General features: G+C 33.3%; 1 long non-coding RNA gene across 4 annotated transcripts; it reads left to right on the forward strand.

The window, feature by feature from the left end:
• Positions 1-395: 395 nt before the first annotated feature.
• On the forward strand, positions 396-3,732 carry LOC103485894 (uncharacterized). Of its 4 annotated transcripts, none has more exons than XR_007824768.1 (4): positions 397-854; positions 1,284-2,581; positions 2,783-2,850; positions 3,479-3,732. It is a non-coding gene; the product is annotated as an uncharacterized LOC103485894 (long non-coding RNA). The 4 variants fall into 4 exon arrangements; XR_007824769.1 differs by having other exon boundaries at positions 1,284-1,437; positions 1,706-2,850; XR_007824767.1 differs by having other exon boundaries at positions 396-854; positions 1,159-2,850.
• The last annotated feature ends 7,448 nt before the right edge of the window (positions 3,733-11,180 follow it).

Here is an 11,180-nt window from a genome sequence, read left to right on the forward strand (position 1 = left end):
GCGTCAAGTATAGTTGACATTTACTTGACGTGGAAATAACATCAAGTATAGTTAAAAATTTTATTTGATACTTTGAAAATTAATATTTTAAAAATGTCAAATATAAAAATATAAAAATAGAAAATATAAAAATATAAATATTAAAATATAAAATATAAAATATAATTTTTTTTTTATTTCTCTCATTCCATTAAATAAACTTATTAAAATAAATTTATTAAAATAAAGTTACTAAAAAAAGTTATTGCAATGTTATTAAAATAAACTTATTAAAATAAATTTACCAAAAAAACTTATTAAAAATTAATTTGGTAAAAGAAGTGTATTAAAATATATTTAGTAAAAAGAAATTTATTAAAATAATTAGATAATTTTATTGAAAACAAATTTATTAAAAAATTCCCCCAAACGTTTTTCATTTTCCCTCTTTCTCTCCCAAAACCTTCGATCTCTCTATCTCCATTCCAAAACCCACGATGACCCAACCTTCTGCGAAAACCCACGTTGACGACGACGACGACCCACGTCGCAAAGACCCACGCCGCGACGACCCATTCCGCGTCGACCCACGCCGCGACCTATTCCACGACGACCCACGCCGACGACGACCCACGCCGCGACCTATTTCGCGACGACCCACGCCGACGACGACCCACGCAGCAAACTCCTACCAACGACGATTCGACCCAAATCTGGTTCCACCCAAACGCTGTCGCCGTCCAACAGAGTAAAGATCAGGAGTTTCTTATTCTACAAAGTTTTAGCCACCGCTTGATTTTGCTGACTCGAATGTCGATTTCACTATTAAGAACATCTATTCCACTTTTAGGTGCCAAACCCTAACTCCTTTAAAGGTATGAATCTTACCCATTCTATATAAACAAGTGTTCATTATTTTTACTTTGTAATCTTCAAATTTTCTGATGTGTTTTAAATACTTTGATTTGTGTTCAATCATTTCTGTCGTTGATTTGAAGCAAAGATCAATGCTATCCATTAATGTGCTTTTGATTTTTTGGTTCTATATTGAGTAGTTTGGTCAAGTAGAGTTTGATTTTAGGTTGTAGGCGATTCATGGGTTCTATAGTTTTTATTTTTATCGAATCAATATTTTTGCATTCAGTCATCCTAGAACTAAAAATTTTGTTTGTATTTCAGAATTACCATGCTTGTTTTGAAAGCCAATGCTATATTCTCTAGTGTAATTCATCTTCTTAGTGCAAGGAGCAGTGATTTCATTCTGAATTACTATGTTTACCCTCTTTGGTTCTGGCAACAATTAGTGCATCCAAAGGTGAAATCAACATGTCGTTGCATTCAACACTAAACTGCAAAGCACAACTAAGAGTTTGCAGAACAGATTCTTTGATCTCAAGCTTGTTGCCTTTGATATCTATCAACCTCTCTTGAATATGGTCTCAAAACCTTCAGAAAATGGTAAAATTCTCCATCTCATATAAATGAATGATAAAAGAAGACTTTCTCCCTCTTTTTACCTTCGTTGATGGATCAATTACTTATGGCGAATTCTTATTTCATAATTCTATTTCAAATTCCCTAGTAGATCACTCTCATTGTGGTTAATGTGTAGTCGTAGTTGTGGTTAATGTGTATTCCCTTAATAGAGTAAAGTAAAGCTAAAAATTGATTATATTAAGGCTATTTATAATGTTTGTTGGTCGTGTGGTGTGTGGAATTGGGGCAGATAATTTTTAAGGAAGATGTTTCGGACCTTGAAAATAAAGGGCAGCTTATTGATATGAAGGTTGGGTATTACAGAAACTATCTGTTCCCCATGGGCAAGGCCCAGATTGTCACTCCAGTTTTGCTCAAGTAATGTCTTACATAACCTGTTTAATTTATAGATATCATATGTTTTTCATTTATAATATTTCTGGTCTCAAAATTGTACTTGTGGAAATAATCCTACTGAATTCCAACAAGGGATTTTAAAACCTTTCTATTAATTCTTAAATGTTGGTAATCTGGATTGAATTGTAAGTGTGACCAAATAGTTATTAGTAACTTGCAGGGTCAGAGTGGTTATTTTTTTTGTTGTTATTAACTAAATTTGTGTGGCTGGTTAATTGGGTGAGTCTAATGAACAAATTTCTGCTGTACATAGTCAATGAATGATAATGGCAATGAGAGTTTGATGATAAGAAAGAGTGGAAGTTTCATGGTATCAATCTTTGAGTGATAAGGTTTTGTTCGATATTTTCCTCTCTATTTGATATTCAAACGAAAGACAGGGGACTGAAGTTGGATTACACTGACACAAGAAGCAAATACAAACCACAGATAAATTAGAGGGCTGCTCTCTCCACAGTTTGAACTACTAGACATATAACCCTGGCCAAAACAAAGGTTTAAAATCTATGCATGAAAATGGTGTGTTGGTAGATGATTTCTTATTCAATACTTTTGTTTATCTTTGGCTAAACCCAAAAGCATTTAAATCACTACTATTTGAAAAGAATAGGAATACAATGGTTTTGTTGAAAACATTTAGACGGGATGGCCAGGATTGGATAAAAGCTGCAAAGGGATATTTTAATGAAGAGAGGTGATAAAGACGAAGGTACATGCAGCAAAGGGGACTATCCCCATTGTCTGACCCTCCCTATCAGGGTCCTATTTGTTACTGATTTGGTTTTCGGTTTGAAATACTTTATTTACATCAGTGAAATATTCTCTTGTTTCTTATAGAAAAAATTATTTTATGGTCTATACTCATATTCTTACATATTAGATTGATACTTATTCTCTACATAATTTTTAGGTGTCGATTTCAAGATCAAGCATGTTACAGTTGGGGCAAGAAGTTGAAGCTTGCAATATGGGATATAGGTGAATCTTTTTCCATTTTGTTTCAGGCTATGTGCACGTGTATAAACATGATAGGGGAAAAGAAATTGTGGCTTATGATTTATTTCAGTCCTCTTTGGTTTCTCCAATTGAGTTGTATTGTTCCTTATTTTAATTTATATCTTTACATTTTTATGCTAGAACTTGTTTCAGTTTGAGCCACTATGATAATTCCTTGACTGTACTTTAGCTATTAAAAGGATTTCTTGTTTTATAAATTTGTATTGCATTTCAATTGAATTGTAGGTTCGGACTTATTCCAACAAAGATACAATCTCTTTTATGTGAAAATTAGTTGATAAAGTCACTCTTTTAGGTTTTTCATTTGCTATGGCCTATGTTCTCTTAAACAAGCTATTGATTTTGTTTAAAACAAAGTCTTTTTTTTTCCTAAAATAGGCATCTAAGTTACTATGACATGCCATGTGTTCTCTCTTGTTCTTTTGATAGCTATGTGAGCAACTATCTACTAATTCTTAAAGTATGTTTGTAAGCTTCCAAAACTTCATAGAGATCTTACATTTTGTTTCTATTTGAAGGATATAATTCTAAGTTAATATGTGACTTTTTTTTTTTAACAAAATGTCTACTTGACTTTTATGTTCTACAGATTGATACGAGAAACTCATACTCACAACTGGAATTGGATGAAGTACAAGTGGAGTGGGCTGAACTTTTAGCTCGGTACATATGATAGACACCTAGATATGATCTTAATTTTGTAAATGGTTAAAATATGAGAATGCTCATAATCTTTTTTGTGTAAATATTGTTTTGTACATGTTGGTTATATTTGGATTGGAATTCTGTAATTGTTGATGACATTGTCGAGAAGAATAAAATTATTGTTGGTTTACTGGTTTATTTGTCATTTTTGTTGTTGTGTAACTACTGGTTAGAAAGGAATGTACCTAATGTAGGAAACAGAAAATAGAAAATTAGTATATTTAATATATTAATAAACAATATACATAATGTTAAATACATGACAGTTTTTTAGTGTCAATTATACAATTTTACTTGACATGTAAATAGTGTCAAGTATGTGATCTTACTTGAATCAAATATAATATTTTACTTGACAGTTTTTTAGTGTCAACTACACAATTTTACTTGACGTGTAAATAGTGTCAAGTATGCGATCTTGACGATAGATTACTTGACGTTAATACAGTGTCAAGTAAACGTATACTCGACGCTTTATTGGTGTCAAGTAAAGGTATACTTGACGTGTTTTGAATGTCAAGTAAAGGTATATTTGACGGTTTTTTAGTGTCAAGTAATATGATTATACTTGACAGTTGATTACTTGACGCTTTTAAAAACGTCAAGTAAAGGTTTACTTGACACTGTATTAACGTCAAGTAATCCAATTTCTGTAGTAATGGAAAAGCCAAGTATACCACAAATGCTCGATTGGACCTACAAGATTTGAAAATAAGCAAGGATTTACACCTGATAGAACTTGGTAACATATTGGTGAAGCCACATGCGAGTTACACGTTAACTAGCAGTGAGCGAGTTGCATTTTGCAAGTACCTAAAATTAGTTATGTTTCCTGATGGATTCGATTCTAATATCTCATGATGTGTGAATGATAGAGAGACGGGAAAATATCAGATCTTAAAACACACGACTGTCATGTTTTGCTACATTGACTTCTCCCTATTGGTGTTCGAGCATACTTACCAAAACATGTGTACATCGCTGTTACTGAACTGTGTAGTTTTTTCAGTAACTTGTATGCAAGAACAATAAGAGTAAGTGATTTGGACTGGTTGTAAGCAGATATCATCGATCATAATTTGCAAATTGGAAAGAATATTCTCACCTACCATATGAAATCAAGGTTGCTGGTTTAGTTTTTTATAGTTGGAAGTTTCCCATTGAAAGAAGTCTACGAACATTAAAAACATTTGTTCGAAATAAAGCATGTCTTGAGGGGTCTATTGCAGAAGCATATCTGATGAATGAATCAGGGGCTTTTTGTTCAAGGTATCTAAGTGGCATTGAGACTTGATTCACTAAAGATGAACAAAATAATGATAGCATTCTAGATGACGAGATAATTGGAGAGTTTGAAGTGTTCATGTAAACTCAAGATTCTCTTTGGATTTTTTGTTATTGTCATATAATATAGAAAGTTGAATTTTAGTTGTTGAAGAAAATGACATTGCTTTGTGTTAATCATTTTGGATTTTTTTAGAAAAAAAAAGAAAAATGATAGGAAAAAGAAAAGGAAGTGAAAGAAAATGGAAACAACATATTACGTAAAATGGGTTTAAAGAAAAGAAAGTGGAAAGAAAAGGGATAAATCAAAGAGAAAAAGTGGGTAATAAGATAAATGACATTTGGCTTTTTTCTCTCTTCTTCTCCATTCCTAATCATTTCATCTCTCATTTCTTATCACTTTTGGATGTTGTGTTGAGGGAGGATTTGAGAAGATTGGAAGCAAAGGTTATGCAGTTTGAAGGTTGAAGAAGATAGGAAACAATAAGCTCAATTCATTTTATTGACAGATTGAGTTCACACAAACATCTTCTGGTTTTTGAGTTAGTTTGTACTGCTCAAGAAAATTTAAAAGGTGACGTTTATTTTCTTGGAAGGTTTATTCAATTTATAACAAGTTTTATGAAGGAATCATGAGCAAATTCGGATGTTAGATTGGTTTTTTTCGAAGAGGCATTTAGGTCATAGTTTGGTGTGTGAAATCATGAAGCCTTTGGTTTTTCAAGTTTTCTAGATCGTACAGAGGGTGTTAGAAGCTCTATTAGGTATGGTTGAAAAGCTTATGAAATTTTCTACAACGTTTATAAAGAAATCATGGGCCAAAAATGACTAGAAGTAAGTCTAATTTTAGGAACAAGTCAGAGGCTAGCAAAAGACTCGAATTTCAACTACCTCTCTTTCAGGCCATTTATGTAGCAATTTGTTGGACTCGTTTTCTTTTCTTCAAGTAAGTTGTAGAGAAGTTCAAAAGGAAGAGTTTTATATAAACTACATTAATTTTGGTGAAATACTGACAATGTTATGAATGTTAAGTTGTTGAATTTGGAAAATTCTAGGGAAATAGGTGAAATATTCTTTTATGTCTAAGTTTGGAATTGTTGAATGTCATCTTTTGTACGTCATCTTAAGTTAGTATAAAGATACAAGACTATTTAAGGTTTTGACTCCCAGTTTTAGTTTGTTTGAAAGGCCAAGAGGAAATAAGCTGAGTCTACACGTCAGGAAACTCGTTTAAGGTTGTGAGTGACAAACGGATTTCAAAACTGATTTCTAAACTGTTATTTATGAGTGTATTTCTATGTTTAACTCTTATTTTATTAATAACACATGATTTCTATGAATGGTTTGAAGTATAAGTTTCAAGCCTAGGTTTTATGATGACATTTATGTATGAGCACGTTGTTATCGTTTTCTTAAAAAGTAGTTGAAACAATAGCCTTTTTAGCATGTATTGTTTTTAGATTTTCATTTTTCCATGAACAATCTGAGTAAGCTTGAGTTTTAGGAAAGATAAAGATAGCAGACATGTTTTAATGTTTTCATATGACTTTATGAGATTTCTGTTAACTACATGACTGAGATATTGAGCCTGAGGCTATATAGTATCGTGTGCACACAAGTTAGATCATGTTGTTGACGTTGAGTGTACTCCATAACAACGATACTGTCCTGAGTGCTGGGTGGGCCCCACTACGACAAAGATGATGGGAGTGCTTGACGGACCCCACTACATCGTAGAGCTAGTAAACGTTGGTTGTACTGGACGTGTCCTACACAACGTAGATTTGTCATGTTAGTTAAAATGTTTTAATATACTTGATAAGCCTTGCTAGATTTCAATGACATACATGCTGAGTATTTGAGAAAGTTATTATTATTATTATATGTTTATATTTACGGCTTGATTAAATAGATTTATATGCGTAAAGTTTTCACGTGGTCTGATTTCTAGATTTATAGTTTTAAACTGAGTCATTCACTGAGCTTTATAGCTTACACTTCCAAAATGTTTTTACCCTTCCAAAATGTTTTTCTTACTTTTCAGGTAAAAGCTCCTGATGCCTGATAAACTGCCTTAGTCTGCTGAAAGCTCCCAGATCGATTGTCAGTATGTGGTTGGAGTTGTACATAGAGTCTGTATTGTTATGTTGTATATGTCTTTGTAATATATAGGTACTCTATAGTTTGTGTATGCTCTAGGTGTTGCGGTTGTGTAAACCTTTGTTGGATATGTTTTTTGTTATGCTGTATCCATTGGGTTTATTTTCGTAAATCAATTATTTTAGGGTTGCACTTCATGTATGTCTATAATTGGTCTTGGCTCCGCTGTGTTGTGTTGCATAAAAATAGTTAATATACAAGATTAACATGTTTATCATATTCAAGAGTTCAACAGAGTCGACAGGTATCGTTAGAGGAGAGCGATGCCAGTCGACTTCACGCCATCTTTCAGGCTAAGCTAGCAGGTAATTCTGGAGGACATGTGATATAATTTGTGTAGAAAGTACGACTATTAGGGGCGTCAAGTGTACGAACCCTATAACAGGAAGAGAAACGCCTCTTTCATTAGTACATCCTCAATAATGTTGATGAAATATCGGAGTACTGTAAGTACACATTTCTAACCTTCGACCTCACTAGCTATTTTAGGTATTTGTTATATATTATTGTTACACAAACTCATAATTATCGACTTTAGGAGACACTTGAGGTTGATAGATCGTCAAGTTCAAAGCGCTTCTGAATTGTACAAAAGATATCAACGAGCATTTCCTAAGTGGTTCAGAAATTAGGTATATATCGTACATGAATTTAATAACATTGGAACTAACTTGTTTGTGAATTATATATATATATAATCATTTACATATGGATTTCATGTTATAGAAATGCGTGAGAGAGAAAACATTTCTCATGATTTCTTCTCACTTGCGATGGGACCTTCACTTGACGTTCGGTCTTACAGTGGATGCATTGTCAGAGGAGTGAGATTTCACACGGTAGAGTATGATTTTCGATGCACTACACAAAATAGTCGAGTTATGGTAATTGGTGAAAGCAGTGGTAGTGGAAGTGGCGACAATAATTTCTATAGTGTTTTAGATGAAGTGTTGGACGTTCAATATCTGATGGAACAACGTGTTTGGCTATTTAAGTGTAGGTGGTTTGAGATCGACAATAAAAAAAGTCATAGGACACACATGGAATTAGGATACAAATGAATCAACACGTCTTATTTTTGGTTCGTCGAGGAACCGATCATTCTCGCGACTTAGGCACATAAAGTATTTTACCTAGAGGATCCAAAAAATGGTACCGATTGGAAAGTTATTCAAATGATCCAAAATAAATGTATATGAGACATGCTCGAAGTGCAGGATGTTGAGAATGAGCGACTAAATGTATTGGAAATCGTTGTTGGACATTGTGTAGGTGAACACATTGAGGATGACATTTTATGCATACCTGATGTTGATCTTGCAGTGGTGAAAAGATCGGCTGTGCATCATGACATCGACGACTTCATAGACGATGATGATGAACAATTATGAAATCAAAGTGGATCAAGCAACAAAAAATAATAATGATAAATCCCATATCCATAGATTTCAATTTTTTATATATTAAGTTTGAGATACTCCCATTTGTTTAACTCATTTTGGTTTTTATATCCATAGGTACAATGTCATCATTCTTGAGCGGTTTCGAGGAGATAGATGCTTTGTTTTTCAAGTTCGATGACGCGTTCAATAACATGGGAGGATCGTCTTTTGTGGGCGACACTTTAGGTTAATCCCGTTACTTTGATGATAATTTGCTACATATATAGTAGTTTTGTTACTTTTCTGATACTATTTTGTTTTCTTAAGTTGATGAGCCTCAACCCTTTCTGACTCTAAAGAGACGTCAACAATCTTGAAACTTAGAGTTTAATAGATACGTTCATAAGCATGGCAAAATTTCGATATCCATAGCCTCAAGAGTGGAAAAGCCAATCTCTTTACATGTTGTTCTGTTCAACAACACCATTGGTGTGTGTATGAGGGATACATTTCTAGTCTGTTACCTTAAGTGGGCTAATGTTCCACCAGAATACATTGAAGTGGTCAACCAGAATACATTGAGGTGGTCAAGGACGCTCTACAGGTAACTTCAGTAATTAGTTCGATTTTATTTTAAACGTACATTAGTATAAACCAAGCTTATATTCTCATTCTTTACTGTGTAACACTATTTCATGCTTGATTTCAACCATCAAGCCCTTACTGGATTTATTGAGCATAAAATACTCACATCTTTCAAGGAGTTTAGGGTAGACTGTCATAAACATTTCAAAAAGTACAGAGACCCTAAACAGACACGTGCCAACTCAACGCACAGATTGGTAGGACGTCTGGAAGATTGGTACTTCCTATGCAATCACTATTTGAGCCGAGCATTTCAGGTGAGATTTACACATTGCAATGTTACATTACTTCATTTAATTTTTTGTATGCATGTATAACTTTACAAAGGGTTATCATGCAGAAGCAATCAAGGATGAGCAAGTAGCCTTGCTCCTATAGTAGCGATTCCAAGTCATTTCTACAACGATAGCTCGAGTTCGCTAAACAACGAGGTCAACCAATCGACTGTGTGGAGTTGTTTAGAGAAACACACGCTCGGAATGACCAATTCATTTTGCAAGCGACTGCGAATGTGTATGTAAGTTTATGAAAATCTGTTATCTTATTTCCTACTTTTATTCATGACTTCATAACTTGATTAAAAATTTTGTTGTAGAAGCAAATGCTAGAACTCCAGTCTCAACCTACCCTAAAAGGTTCTCAACCACTCTTCAGGGACGAGATATGCAAGATTGTTTTGGGTAGACGATCAGACCACTCAAAAGGTCTTGGTTGGAGGCCTAAGCCTAGCCAGGAAGAGTGCTACCAATTCTTCGACCTCATGTTCGCAAGAAATGCACTCTAGGGAGGTCGAAGAAGCTAAAGTCCTAATTAAGAAACAAATAATCGAGCTTGAAGAAGCCAAATGCTTGATTGAAGAACAAAGAAGGACATCACAGCTGCATGCTGAATAGATGGAAGAAATGAAGAAGATGATTGAGGAAATGAGTTAGGCACAGAGGAAACCATGAACACTTGTACGTATTTTTCAACTTTTAAGTTGTTTAATTTGCCTTAAGTGATATATATCTAAATGTACTTTTGCGTCACTGTAGGTGTGGAGTTATGGGAATATGGCGTCAGCGGCCATTAAGACATCAACATATTTTTTTTATTTTCTATTTAATTTCTTTGCAACATTCGACATTGTTAGACAACTTAACATTTATAATATATTTAACTTTGATTTGGTATTTTATATAATTATTTAGTAATTTGTTGTTTATTTTTACAATTTTATTCAATTTAAATCGAATTTGCCTTAAGATTGTGTATAACATTTTGAAAAAAATCCGTTGGAGCTCAAAACACAATCGTTTAGATTTACCAAAATCGAAACGATTGTGTGAGTAATTCCAGACGATCATGTATCAAAGAATCTTGAAAAAAAAAATCCTTTAGAATTGGGTAACAAAATCTAAATGATCATATACGAAAAAATCTCGAAAAATTTGTTTAGATTTGACTACTCAAATCTAAACAATGTGTAGCCAAATCTAAACAATCGTGTAGCCAAATCTAAAAGATAGTATACCAAAAAGTCATGAAAAAAATCATTTAGATTTGGACACTCAAATCTAAGCGATTGTTTGGTAAAAAATAGTCAAATGTAATCGATCATGTACAAAGGGATCTTGAAAAAAAAAAAAGTTTACATCTGGGTAGCCAAATTTCTAAATGATCGTGTAGCCAAATCTAAACGATCTTGGTACAATATCGTGTACCAAATATATTACGCGCGCGAGTGCCAAATTAATCGCATGTTGACGAGTGTATTTTTTATATTTTTCATTATCGGCCTATAACCTTTTTAAATTTTCGAAATTGTTCTATATAGTATAAATATTTTGCCACTTTGTTACTAGTCAATTCTTAAAATGTTTAGAAGACTATTACTGTAACGACCCAACTCCTTATACTGAGTCGAAGTCATTACTAAATATAGAACAAGCGGTTTAAGTCATCAAAATTATTAAAAACGCACAAGGTTTGAGAAATTTTATTTATGAAAATTTAAAACAAGGTAGTTATGCAAAAAGGTCTAATGCGTCCTAAAGTCCTACTCGGGCCCTATCTACATAATAAGATGATAAGTAATGAAAAAGTACTCAAACTCAGCTATGAAAGTCTAAAATA

Source organism: Cucumis melo, chromosome 11 (assembly GCF_025177605.1).
Source record: "Cucumis melo cultivar AY chromosome 11, USDA_Cmelo_AY_1.0, whole genome shotgun sequence".
NCBI lineage: Eukaryota > Viridiplantae > Streptophyta > Magnoliopsida > Cucurbitales > Cucurbitaceae > Cucumis > Cucumis melo.